Here is a 14,257-nt window from a genome sequence, read left to right as displayed (position 1 = left end):
TGTCATGACAGGAATGGGAGTTGATTCGATTCCATTTAGGCGTGTGCCATCTTCTTTGGAATAGAGCGATATTACGATGTATGAGGTCAGAAACCCCCCTTGGAATGTAGACATTGGAGAAGCCGAATACTGGAGTTGAAGGAGTGGAGAATTTCTATCTCCACCACTAAGGGATTATGGGGTAGATGGGGTTAGAAAGTGCATTCACAATTCCAGTCCACCATTAAAACTACTGTTCTGTATGTATAACTGTACTGTTATATGTATTCAACTTTCAAACTGCATCCATTTTTTATGTTCATTATTTTATTACACTCTTTAAAGACCACCAACATTTCTGTTCAAATGAGAAAGTGTTTAAATCATCAATGGTTTATTCACTTTTATCATGACTTACATCTTTTAAAATCTTAACTATTTAAAACTTGATACAGCTTTTCTCACGTAACGCTTAGGTAAAATGTGCTGAGGAAGTGATGAGAGGCCCCTCCACCTTTAAAATAACCAAGCTCTTCTCAGCGGTGGATTCTTTCATTATTTTTGGCATAAGTATATGGCAAAATCAAGTTCAATTGTCCACAAACCTTCAATATCGCTTGTAATTTATGAAATTGTTATTAATATGAAATAGTTTGCCGGCAAAAAATGGATTGAGAACCTTTCTGCCCACTATTCTTCCCCACTCTGTCTCCCTACTTTCTTGCTCAACTAGTTAACAAGAATCCTTGTTTTACGAAATAAAAACTAAATCCCAGATGCATGTGGAGCCCTGAGGGAAGTAGTGGAAGTGGAGCTGTGACAGATGAGTTGTATGTAAGCTCTAACGGCTTCGGTTTCCCTTGTTGTCTTGTAAATGGGTTGGCACCATTGATCAGACGCTAATATCACCCAGCCTCTTGCTAAGCAACAAGTGTGTTAGGAGCCCATTCAGCATGCAGAATACGCAACACTGGACACATCAATGCAATTTGGCCAGGGGCAGGGAGGCCTTTAACCTAAGGAATCTGAGCAAGGGAAACTTAGGATGGCAAGGAGCTTGAAGGAGGAAGGCACGATGAGGGGCATGATGAGGAAATAATTCCTCTATGTCTGGAGCAGGATGAAGCCTGTTGGCTGTAATCATGTACATATTCGGAAATAATCAGGTATAATTTCATTACATTTAGCCAAAATAAATCCTCCCACTAAAGGACAAGTAGCAAACAAATGTCCGACTGGTAGCTGTTGTTCAGCATCCCCTGTAGCGGTATTGAGTGCAGCTGTGATTAATATCGGATCAGAGTAAGGCTAATCTAGGCGTGGGGGAACAAAGAAATGATTGACCTGCCTTGGCTGAAATGAAAGTGACATGAACATCCATAATAGTATGTCACATTGACCGTGTCTGTGAAGCAGGATAAGGGTTTCTGTTCATTGTGTTTGGCAGTTTGGTGTGATATGAGAATGAGACATTGTTCTACACTCCCAACAGCAGGTAGTGTCTTCATATTTATCATAAATTACCAAACTCAGGATTTAAAGGATAGCGGATGTAGGGGCAAAACATATGACAAGGATGTCACACCTAATCTACTTCTACTTACCCATTATGAATCTCCTTTTACCCTCACACTTAAACGTACCCCCAAATGATTTGGATAGGATATTAGATGTTTTAAACAGCGACAATCTGCATGAATTTGCATTAAATACAAAAGTTTTACAAACTCCTTAGCAGTCTGCTGACCTAACACTTGGAGATGGCTGGATCCCCTACTGTGTGAATATGTATATATTCTAACTTACAAAAGGGTGCAGATTTAAAGCTGCACAGCTCTATTGACTACAAAAAAACTGATACATGTGGCCCCTGCTTTTCGCTATTATTTTTCCAATGTGCACTCACAAACACTTAAAGAATAGACTGAGTCACTCGAGAGCATGTAGGCGGATCCACAGGGAGTACAAACAACCACATACAAAAATAAGTTTAGACCTCCTGCTTGAAAAACAATAAGGTGCAATTATGGAACCTATCAGAATTGCGTTCAGATGGTCATGAGTTTCAAATGTTTTCCATTTAGTCAGGAAAGATATATAAAGATATTCCATTCATTTGAATGTGAGGCCATGGAGCCAGTTTCAGCAGCAAACCTTACACAATCACTAGATTCTGTTGCATTGCTTGTAAAGACTTGCAAGTTGTAGGCAGTTGCCGTATGAAAAGAAAAGGTAAAGACAGCCTAATAGAAGGGAGTGGAACTATGTGGGATTCAAAAAGTCAGTAAGACATTCTTCGATTGAGATTTGTTTGCTGGAACTTGGGTATTCTTAAATAATAATAATATGAATTCATCAAGACAAATTACAAACAAATAAAGTTTGTTTTTTAAAGAGTGAATGTATTCAAACCATAACTTGATCCATGTAATACAATCTAGCCCGCAGGATTCACATGGATACTGGATTATCTCAATCTAGCAACAGCTCACAATTTAATCAAATTAAACTTTTCCAAAGATTTACTGAAACACCTATACTTACTTAAGTCCTTTAGGGGACGCTTAAACAAACTTCTCCATAGGTTAATCAATTCTGCCAAGTGGAGATCTGTACACCGTGAAGGGTCAATACCGGGTCTGTGTAACCAGACAATAGTAGATGGCACTCCTGGCTTCATTGAAACATCCATTATCAATATAATTTGTCAAAAGGATTCTGCCAAAGAGCATTAAGCGTTTGTGCGCATGCCACCATTGTAAATAATGGCACTCTATGTGTGTCGGTCACAGAGTTTGTGGACAAAATTATAGTGAATCGCCACACAAGTACTTTACAAAATGTCGGATCACAAAGACCAAAGAGCTATATTTTGCTATTGTTTACATTCGTGGGATGTGCAAGTCATTTAGCCTAACTTCATTGGCAACAAATATTTTAGTGAAGCCATAAGAGACGGAAAAGACGGTTTGATCACCAAGACCAGCATGTGTCTTCTACGGCATGCAGTCATATGCCCCACGGCTAAATGGAATTCAAACCACGCTTTTGGTAGGTCTATAAGGATCGTACTGAGAGTTCTCATAAAATATAGATAGGAAATCCAGCTGCTGCTTCTTCCACACATTACAGAAAATAAAAGACGGGAGAGGGTGGAAGCGTGCACGTGAGCGATGATGAGCGAGACATAAACTGAACATCATCAGTGGGTACAGAAACACATAAAAAGAAGGACAGACATCTGGGTCTGTCAATAAAGAGATTTATGATATATTATTTTACCGCCATCTGCCCTTTCCCACTATGGGAGCTTTTAAATGGCAACAGAAAAAAAAAAGGCTCATTAGATCCATGTCTTATCCCCCTTATATTAAATAATATTTATCATTGTTTAGTATACGCCATATCCATTTGACTTGCAGTGAATACATGTGATTAAAGAGCAGGTTGGTGAGCAGGACCTTCTTTAAATAGATGGAGGTAGGGAGTGCAATATGTTCCAGTGAAGATGCATTCACAATAAGTCACCGGGTGTCAATAACTCCCTGTGAGGCTTCTGGGAGACTGGGCATGAGAGTTGGTGAGCCTTGGCTCGGCTCATAGAGGTTAATAGCATCGGAGCTCCCCCATCCTCCTCCTCACTGACTAAACGCTCTGAGGGAGAATCGCGTTATATGAGATGTCAGAAAGGGTGAAGTTAGTGAGCCCAATCATCTGCCTCGATCTACTGCACAACAATCCCTCGCTTTTGAGACACATACGTTTGAGCAGGTGAACACCCACCTAGGGAAAAAACACTGGAGCGAGGTTGAGTAGCCAATAGAAAAGGAAAAGTGCATTTACCTTGAGGTAACGCACCTAGGGCCCTATTTTAACGGTCTGAAACGCAAGTGAGAAGCGCCAATCGCAAGTAGCTTTGTGGGCGGTTCTATGGCAATGTTGCTATTTTACCGGCGCATTAATGACTCTTGCGCCCGGCGGAAATCTAAAAAGGCTTGGTCTGAAGTAGCCTAATTACCCGTAGGTGTGGTTTGGGCGTTACGTGCAATAAACCAATGAGAGTGCCATCTCCCATCCCCTTTAAGAGCCATGTGCGCATTTGAATCTGACAAGTTGATATTTTGACGCGCGTTTGCAGCCTCTGATGAGACAGATGCATGACCCCATGAATTTCAAACTTCAAATGGCTCAGTTTATGGCCAAATAATATGGCCTAATTCACACATGGAATAGCGTTTTCTTCCACAACTTCAGAAATACTGAGTCCTCAAATCGCTCTATCAGCTGTTCTTTCCCAAATAATTTGCCAAGAATGTGTGGCTAGGTAGATGAGGAAGCAAAGTGAATGCTCGAGGTGCACAAGCAACATTATGCATGCACCCTTCAAATATAACATCTGAACAACGCGCCACTGACTTTAAACCAAGTATTTCCTGGTTTGTGGCGCAATGGTTTTCTGAAACGTTTGCGCCGGAACACGCCTCCTCCTTTCGCCGAACCGCCCCTTCCGAACCGCCCCTTGGGGCGCAAGATCATTCCCTAATTTACAGGCGCGTGGCGGTGGAGGGAAAAGAACTCTGCGCCAGTTGCAAACTAGCAACGACACATGCGTCAGTGAAGAAAGTACATAGCGCCGGATGCAAGATAGGGCACCTAATGTGTTTGACAGAGAAATCCAGTTTCTCAACTATATAGATTTTGGACTTTTAAAATAACACTGTTAACCATTTAATGTGGCCTCAACGTGACTTTTTTCAATATAAAATAATATAGGACAGCTAACCACACACACACACACACACACACACACACACACACACACACACACACACACACACACACACACACACACACACACACACACACACACACACACACACACACACACACACACACACAGGCATAGCCAGCTGCCCAAGCCCCTGACTTGACTTTTTTGTACTGCAACGTTTAATTACATAACAACATGTATTAATGTTTTAAACACCTTCTGATTATAGAATGTGGATATTATTCTACTTACTATACATACTTCAGGCGCCAGAGAGAGAGAGAGAGACAGAGAGAGACAGAGAGAGAGAGAGAGAGAGAGAGAGAGAGAGAGAGAGAGAGAGAGAGAGAGAGAGAGAGAGAGAGAGAGAGAGAGAGAGAGAGAGAGAGAGAGAGAGAGAGAGCAAAACAGAGTGAGAAAGCGAGTGAGAGAGAGATTGAGAAACAGATTGTAATTGATTGGGAGACAGAGTGAGCGAGGAAATGACAGAGTGATTTACAGAGAGAGAGAGAGAGAGAGACCAAGCCAGAGCGGTAGCAGATATGACAAACAGTTATGAGGGCACACATCATTTATCAGAAGGATGAAACCTCTGCGCTCCCTGACAGAGATTAAAGGTCATGGATAACATCTGCCTTTGGAAAAGGAATCTGCCGGAACACTCCGGCTGCAATGCCAGTTACCCCAGAACGAGTGTAGAACAGTCACCCTGGCTCTTTCTTCTAGCTCCCTCTCTCTCACAACCGCTTTTTACAAAACTCAGGCTAAAGCTTCACCCTCATCCTCCTCCTCCTCCCAACCGATAGGCTGCCCGTTACTTTTATATCAACAAACTTACGCTCATCCTCCGCTGTTGGTGTCACCAGCACTCTTGACACACCACTTTGGTTTGAGGCTGAGATTGAGTCAATGCAGGGACAGCTGTGCGGGAAACCAGGCCAACATAGTAGCAGAGTGCTCTGGGGTTATGGCCGCTCAGTAACAGGGCAGCTATCATAGTGTTTGGTGGAGGGGCAGTCGCTGCAACTGGCACGATCAGAGGAAAGCTGGATTCTTGTGCCCCTGGAGCCGGTCCGCCACCTCAAGGCCCCTTGAGCTAGTCTCCAAGCAATGCAGGGACTTTGTTGTCGTGTTTTTACATTTAAAAAGGACGGCTGATCACTCCCATTGAAAGACAACCAGCATCTTCCGCCAGGAGGACAAGTAGTCCTGAAGACAGAGGTCATCCGAGTCTTCATGAGTCTCCCCTTCCTGCTGCAATGAATTGTATCGAATGAAATCCAAACACAGCCACAGAACTCTGTAATACCACAATGATAGGTGGGGAACCAGACTCATTTGCGAGCTTGTGCTTTATTTGCTCTTGCAAATGCATCTGGGCCCCCTCCCGTTCAGTCAGATTTCTAGCATACCTGGCCTTGATTGGGCCAATTACAACCATTTATCCAATATGGGGTGGGTTTAATATGATTACTGTACAGAGTAGTGCCTTATATGAACACCATAGAGTACTATTTGTAAGCATCCAAGATGGCTGTGGCTGATGTGTAATGCGTGTCGTTGCTCCGATTGGTTGTAAGCCTATCCAATTGCGTCTGGAAGCATTTCGGTCAGTGGCCTTTGATAATGCCCCTTGGAAATCGATAATGAACTGAGACTGAAAGGTCCCAGATTATTCCGCATTTGCAAATTGGTCTGGCGGTGTCAGGCGATGTCAGGCTACCCCAATGCGGCAATAGAGTGGTAAAGGAAATAGAGAAAAATTGCAAAATCGAGTAAGTTTCAAGCGCAGTGCAGTATATTTTAAACGGCTGCCAAATGGGTTTATCTCTGAGTGAACCCTATTGGCTGCCACCGACGTGTGTGACTGTGGTATCAGAACAGTTCCCCTCGGGTAGGGATCGGTGGATATTCATTGCAAATATTAACACAGTCGATGTTGCGCTACGCAGGTTCTGTTTATTTAATGCACCATGCACCAGAATAAATGGCACACCCAGCCATGTACACAGTTGGGCTCCCTGGTCTCAACCACACCACCGAACCCTCTCTACCCACCATTCATATCCTGATACTACCTCATAAGCAACACTTACGTACAACCTAACCCCTAACCTAAACCTCAGCTTCAAAGCCTGGCCAGTACCATGCTGTCTGGTTTACTCACTACTACCTTCAGGCTAGAAGATTGTTGAACAAACAAACAGACACACACACACACACACACACACACACACACACACACACACACACACACACACACACACACACACACACACACACACACACATTTACCACACACACACACACATTTACACACGTGTTGCTAACAGGTAATGCGACAGAACCTGTCTGGCAATGACACAAAGGGGGGAGGGGGAAGTGATAAGTGGGAGGAAGCAGGAGATTGCAACGACGGAAGTTGACTAACCTCAACACTTCCGTGGGTTGTGCTGTGCAAATTAATTTGAGTCAGAGAAAGTAAAGGGTTATTCTTACATGTGTACGACCAAAGAACGAGCACATGTGTAAAACGCATGCATGTGCAGAGTAATCCCTTGTAAAAGCACACAAGAGAAAGATATTCATATAAAACTGTGCATATATATTAACGCAAATGTGAGTTTCAGCATGGTCTCGTGTTATAAAGGCAAGCAAAGGAATGCAAAGCCTGACACGTGATGCTGCCCCCCCCCCCCCCCCCCCTCCTGCCCCCAACTCCACCTTGGCTGAGACAGGAGTCGTTCAGGTGTGATTTCAGAGGAATGCCTGGGTCTGAACTCCAAGAAACACGAAAACATACCTTAACTCCAAATATCCCTGTATATAACACAGGTTCAAGGTGTTATACCCCACTTCAGGGTGTTGAAATAGCTCACATAGTATAGGCGGACAAGATTAGCCAAATAACCAGAAAAAAATACTACATAACTGTCACACACAACTCTGATTTGCATTAACATTAAAACTTCAATCACAACTACCAAGGCTTACTGTCTTAAAGCATATCGAGGGACCAAACAGAGTTCAAATCATAGCTGCTATTACCTATAGGGTTCCAGGAGTTTACTTACAACACGAGATTGTGTAAAAAGGAGCTCAACGTTTTCACAACTAGTATGCAATTAGGTTTCGCTTGAATGGGATAATAAAGATAACGATTTGTAACGTGTTTGTGTGTGTGTGTGTGTGTGTGTGTGTGTGTGTGTGTGTGTGTGTGTGTGTGTGTGTGTGTGTGTGTGTGTGTGTGTCCCTCTCGCATGGACCAGTCAAATCACCGAGAAAGTAAACACGACCAAGAGAGTTATAAAAGAGGAACACGAAATAAAACGTTTAACAGCATATGCGTCTTCAATGCATCCATTTAGCTTGAACACTGGTAAGCGTTTCAAAAGCGTGCCATTAGAAACCATAGAGAATCACAAGCGCGCCGTCAACACGTCGACGTGGATAAGGGTTTACGTGCGTTAAAAGATAGGGCACCTCGAAAGAATAAATTAAAAAGCATTGTCCAGAGGGAAAGTGTATTCAATACGCGCTGTTACCCGTTTCCTAAATATATAGTCGGTGTTTTCCAAGCCCCTTCGCCGCTGAGCGTTATAATAATGCAGGCTGTATAACATACCCTTCTCCGCTTGGACCGAATCAGATGCATGCACAGCAGAACCTCAGCTGGACGGGCTTCGGTCTCGGTGTCGCACGTCGCTGTTTTATCAACCGGACGTTAGCGAGCAAAACACAACGCCTTCTTCACGGTTGTGATGTTTTCAAAACGTTTCTTCGTAGAGAATATGTCACGGTGCTTCCTGATTGAGGTGATGGTGTTTCTTTCTTTGGGGTGGGGCGGAATGCTGTTAGTCGGCGAAGAAATGTGGGCAAAAGAGCACGTCCGTGCACGCATCGCACAGTCGTTATCTCAACTTGAACGATTACAGCGCAATCCGTCTCTGACTGTAGTACGTGTTGCGGTTATGTTGTTGCAGGCCTTCGAATTGAAACCCATGCAAAGTATACGTATTAATAAAAAATATATATAATTTTTTTCTCAGTAGGTCTACTTCTATTTTTCTATGTTGTGTAAATATTAAGTATTTCTAGACGGTAGTCGTAACATTATACATTATTTATGATGAGCCAATACTACAAATACATGTCATGTGATTCACTTCCCCTGCCAAGGGGATGTTGCACGTTAGTGCGCGTGCGTGTAAGCGCGCCTGTGCGTCTGCATGTGCTTGACTCAAGTGGTCATTGCATGAGAGGAGGATGCTGTGTGTGACCGCCAGTCTGTCCTTACTGAAGCCCCTGACGGGCCCTACGAGCCTGACCAGCCCAGCCTCATGACAACTTGTTATGGTTCACAGTGGAATAAGAAATCGTCTCACGATAACGTCTCAAGGGGGCTGACATTTTATTCTCAGTGGAAACGCTATGTTTTTAAATAGTTAAACTGTTTCGGGATTAAAACGGAGTTGGATAACATTTCTAGCGAGAAATGGGCGTCTCATTGTCATTCGTCTTCAGTGATTGTAGGCTAAATTACGTTTAGTTGGTTATCAGAGCTGCCAACTCTCACTCAAAATGTCCTCTTCACACGCTCTTACGGCACACCTGTTTGTTACTCAAATTATACTAGACTGTGTACTCACTATACTGTGAGCATATGTCATCCTAGTTTCCGAATAGCCCAAAGTATGGAGGTAAGCTCAATGATGCGTAAAACGTCAATTGCTTTTCATTATCATTCAATATGGCAAATTGACAGTGGCGTAGGTAGGTCAGTAAGTGCCCTGGGCGGCTGGGCTATATGGGCCCCACTATACAAATTTGTTTCAAAATATATATTGGTCCAATTCCACTTTGATCAAATACAATAACATAAGATGAGGCTGGGTTACTTTAAACTAACAAAATAATTTGATTCACGTTCAATAGATAAAGAATATCATATAATAACAAAAATACCCAGGATTTTTTTCCTCAAAGGCATGTGGCTTTCAAGAATATCTGTTAGGGGTTATGGGATACAAATTCTAAACCTATGGTCATGTTTTCAACACACAATATTCAGGCCATTCTTTTTTTCGAGTTGCCATGAAGAGATTAAAAAGTAAGTTGATCAAGTATTGCCAACTAAAAATCAAATACTGCAGCGATGGAGGGGGCTCTGTGGGCCTGCAGACTTAGGTCGGGTCTGGGTCGAGAAGTATACCCGGTGTTCAATACTGATTTTTGACAACGTATTATTATTCTATGGTTTGGATAAGGATTGGAGGTTATGAAACTTGGGAAATGGGTATAAGTAGTCATGTCTTCGGTGTGTGGTGGCGACCCTGAAGGGACCCCGGTGTTCGATCGGAGTGGCTGGGGTTTTCCAACGATCGGAATGGCTATGGTGTTTGAGATATCTGATGCAGGGTTTTACGAGCTACGGACTGGCTGGGGTTGCGAACGATCGCAATGGCTGGAATTTTTGAGCGTTCGGAATTGTTGGGGTTTTCGAGCGATCGAATTGGCTGGTGTTTTCGAATGATAGGACTGGCTGAGGTGTTCGAGTGATTGGATTGGCTGGATTCTTTCGAGCTATCAGACTGGCTGGGGTTTTCGAGCAATGAGAATTTATCATTTCCATTGGTGTAGTATAAATCCAATATTGTTTTCAACCGGCAGCTCAAGTCGAAATACTCAGAATTTTATAATATGAGACATAATGTTGAGATATGTACACATTTTTAAACAGTTGGATATGGTTTCTCCCCTATGCTGTTTCCCCCCTCCGTGCCAGAGCCCGGTCCCTAACCCCCACTGTTAGTTTCCCTACCTTCACACCCCTCCCCGCCGTATCCCTTTCTCTGACCCCTAGTTTTAGTTCATCACCTGCATCCTGTCATTATTCCCCCTCCATTTGTATGTGTATTCACCTTCATCCAGTACTCATCCAACCTGCTAGACTTCTGTCTTCAACCCCAAATGGCCCTTGCCTTGTCTCAGAGCCCAACATCAGATCTCTGTCTCTGACCCCCACTTTTAGTTTATTTAATGAATCCCCCTCAGACGAACAAGAAGAAGAAAAGAAAGAAGAAAAGGATTTGGAAACCTTGGTTTTTGAAAAAACTTCTACAATGCACTAATCCATTAAAGGGCAGGCATTGGTTCACTAATGAAAGTCAAAGACAGGTTGCTTGGCCCCCGTTTGTGAACTTGACCGGCTGTCCAATCCACATGGAGAAAAGCATTGCGCACCAATCAGGGAGTAAATTAGTAGACAGGTCCAGGGAGACCCCATATGAAACACCCGGTTTTCCAATACTATCATCAAGATTCAAAGTTGTTTGCTTGGTCTAACAATAAAGATTTTACCATAGTACGTTTGCCTGTTCATCTCTGTTACTATCACAGTGTTTTGGCGTGATAATTTTTTGGGCAGCATGAGAGTACAAGGATGAAGGGTAAAGCGTGTGTCACACCAGAAGCGTTAAAGTTGGCAACCCTGAAATAATGTAGACCAAGGATTATCTGCAGAGCTGCCAAGCCTCACTTTTTGACCGTTAGACTCAGGCTTATCAACCATTTCACACACTCACACGCCATACTTTGTATTTATCCGGCTGAGAATTCCAAAATATATATTAAAATATTTATTTTAATTTTTTGTATTAATTATTTTACTTGCCCAGGATTATGATGACAGGATATCCTTTCTACATTCACGTAACCTGAACACCCACGTGCATCATCCTTGTTGGAGTGCAGTCGAAGCTGGGATCACTGTAAGCTGAATATCTTTCAACTGAAGCGCAAGTTAATGGCATTAGGAAACCATCGTTTTTCAATTTATGTTATGTTAGAATAAAATACCATTTCGCTCGTAATAAAAATTAAATCATCGGAGGGGGGGGGGAGGGGGTTACAGAAATAAAGGGATTTACACCATCTAGTGTCATCCCTTTACTGCACACGTTGCTTCTATGTTGTGAGGCAGAGTGCACTAGCACGTTATTTACTAGTAAGACCCAAGGGTTCAGATTTGTTCATATTTTGTTTAACAAAACATAAACGTGGTGTTGGCTTCTATGAAATACACATTTTTCAATTTCATTAATTTTTAAATAATTTGAAATGGGGGGACAACTTCATGTTCTTCAGAAGTTGGGGAGGACATGTCCCTTCTGTTCACCCCGATCCACTCTTATGGTACTAATTAATAATTATTTAAAAGTGCATGTTATATTTGATATTTATTTTATTATTCTGTTAACGTCCATCCCCTTAATCCATTAATCAGGTTTCTCAACACCTTATTAACCCAAGCTGTTGAATTTCAACTGTATTAGTTCCCTCACACACATTTCCATGTTACGCACATGCAACATAAAGTTCCTAAAGTAATAGAAAATGATTCAGTACATGACAAATTAAACAATAAATAATTTAGCCAGCTTTTACTCCAAACCATTACGCCCTTGTTGCCATAAAGACGTTACATGTAGCAGCTAAGCAGCCGTAAATGGTTTTGTTTTTGTCTTAAACTAGGTTTTGGCTAGGAAATAGACACATATTCTGAGCTGCCTTTCAAAATCCGAACCGAAGTTAACAAAGTTTAGTTTGAATTAATTTAGACTTTGTAATCAAGGTGACTAGTTTTTAAAAATTGTGATCACTGTCTGAAGTTAAGTCACTCCTAGATATTTGTTAGCACGGACCGATATATTGACACAGCAGATAACCAATCCGTGACAGCAAAACACCAAGCTCATTGATTTAACAAGGCATATCTATTTGACACAATTCATTAATTGATCACAGTCATCCCAAGTGTGTATTGACTATTTCTGATGTTGAGGGAAATGCTCATTGGAAGCTTCCTATTTACTTCCCACAATCACCCCATCCCCGCTCCCCATATCGATAAGAACAATTGTTGCCAATGTGCTATGGTGTCTTTCATATAAAAATGGGCATTCAAATACTAGAATGATCTGTTAGGAGGACTAGCCCTAGTAACTAGTAACTTTTATATCAAAAAGGGTCATCAAGGACCTCAATTTTGGGACTCCAGCCCGACAGGAAGTGACTGACCAAGCCTGAGCAAATGCTCCATCTGGTGGTGCCTCACCCAGCGGCTCGCTTGCAAGATTTAGAGAGGAAATTATTTCCAGACCTACATCCGACCCATCCAACATGCATATCTGAGAATTAGACCTTTATTCCCTAAAAATAAAATGGTTTGGGTTGGTGGTTTTGTTACAGATGCTACAGATGCCAAAATGCACGTTCTCCTGGGTTCTCCAGCACTTGTGGAAGAAAAATGTTTGCAGGGCTGTTTTTTTTACATAGCCTCTCAGAAGTGTGGCCTGCAAGACCTAGTAGATCAGAATTTGGTGGAAAATAATTAGGGGTTGGGAAGGTCCAATTGTCATTAGACTTGACAACCTTATTCCAGGGTCTGACTGCGACCCCAACACCAACTTTGGCCCCGAGGGCCCCGAGGGCAGGGTCTGTGGTTTAGAGTTAGGGTTAGGGTCGACCTCATCGTTTAGAGACCCAAGATTGAACTTTGTATGATAAATAAAAAAAAATTCAACATGAATAAGTCATATACAATCACTGAACGAAGATTATGAAAATAAAATGAAAAACGATATATATTAAAATATTGCATTTACCACTGAGAATGGAAGCCATGTTTGTTTTTTAATAACTCATAAACATAAGGTCATATACAACACTGAATGAAGATTATGACTATAAATGCAAATGTGTTGCAAAATTTTATCAAGACCCATTTTAGTGCCGAAACTGTATTAAAATATTGCATTTTCCTCTGATAAATAGATGTAAGCCATCTTTTTTCCTATGAAGACAGAATTTATTTATTTATTATGTATGTATACATGTATGTCTGTATGTTTGTTAGTATTTATGTATTTTCATGTACTAGTATGTATGTCAGTATGGTATTGGTGTATCTTGGCGTTATTTATCAAGTACTCCATGATGAAAAGAGTTGTTGTCAGGAAGGAAGTATCTCTCTGGGGGGAAGAAGCAATCTGTTCAAGCCTCACATCTGAGCAGAATCAGAGCTCCAACAAATTGCCATTCCATATATCTGGGTGATTTTCCATAGGCCACTTCTAATTATCATCCGTGGATCTGTCTCATGCAAGTTGCTTTTGTTTTCATATTTGCGTTGCACTGACAAGAATGAGGGTTGTTGGTGCTGCCTTTCAATTAAAAGTTTAATATCACTGTTGTTTACATAAAAATATAGGCCTACACAAAAAAAAAAAAAAGGGGTAACATTCCGCCTCTACAGTCACTATCCATCCGAATAGAAAAGTGTAAGGTTTCACGTAACGCAATCCGGGTATATAAGATATCATCCATCTCAGGCCAGCATTGTATGGTATATGGGAATATCTACAAAGCACCTTATTATAGGTGGCTGACTGGTGTAAAACGTTGCAGACATTGGCATGTGTGTTCAGTATTGGCACAAAAATCTGA

The 14,257-nt window shown here is 41.9% G+C and overlaps 1 protein-coding gene across 1 annotated transcript in view; it reads right to left on the bottom strand.

The window, feature by feature from the left end:
- Positions 1–8,705, bottom strand: part of LOC115554623 (myelin basic protein) — a 47,950-nt gene extending 39,245 nt beyond the window's left edge. The window contains 1 exon segment of the mRNA XM_030371413.1: positions 8,376–8,705. The gene's annotated coding sequence lies outside the window, so the exon portion shown is untranslated.
- Between the last annotated feature and the right edge of the window lie 5,552 nt (positions 8,706–14,257).

The sequence above is a fragment of the Gadus morhua genome, chromosome 11 (genome assembly GCF_902167405.1).
Source record: "Gadus morhua chromosome 11, gadMor3.0, whole genome shotgun sequence".
NCBI lineage: Eukaryota > Metazoa > Chordata > Actinopteri > Gadiformes > Gadidae > Gadus > Gadus morhua.
The sequence above is the reverse complement of the archived record's forward strand: the minus strand, read 5'-3'. Positions and strand labels throughout refer to the sequence as shown.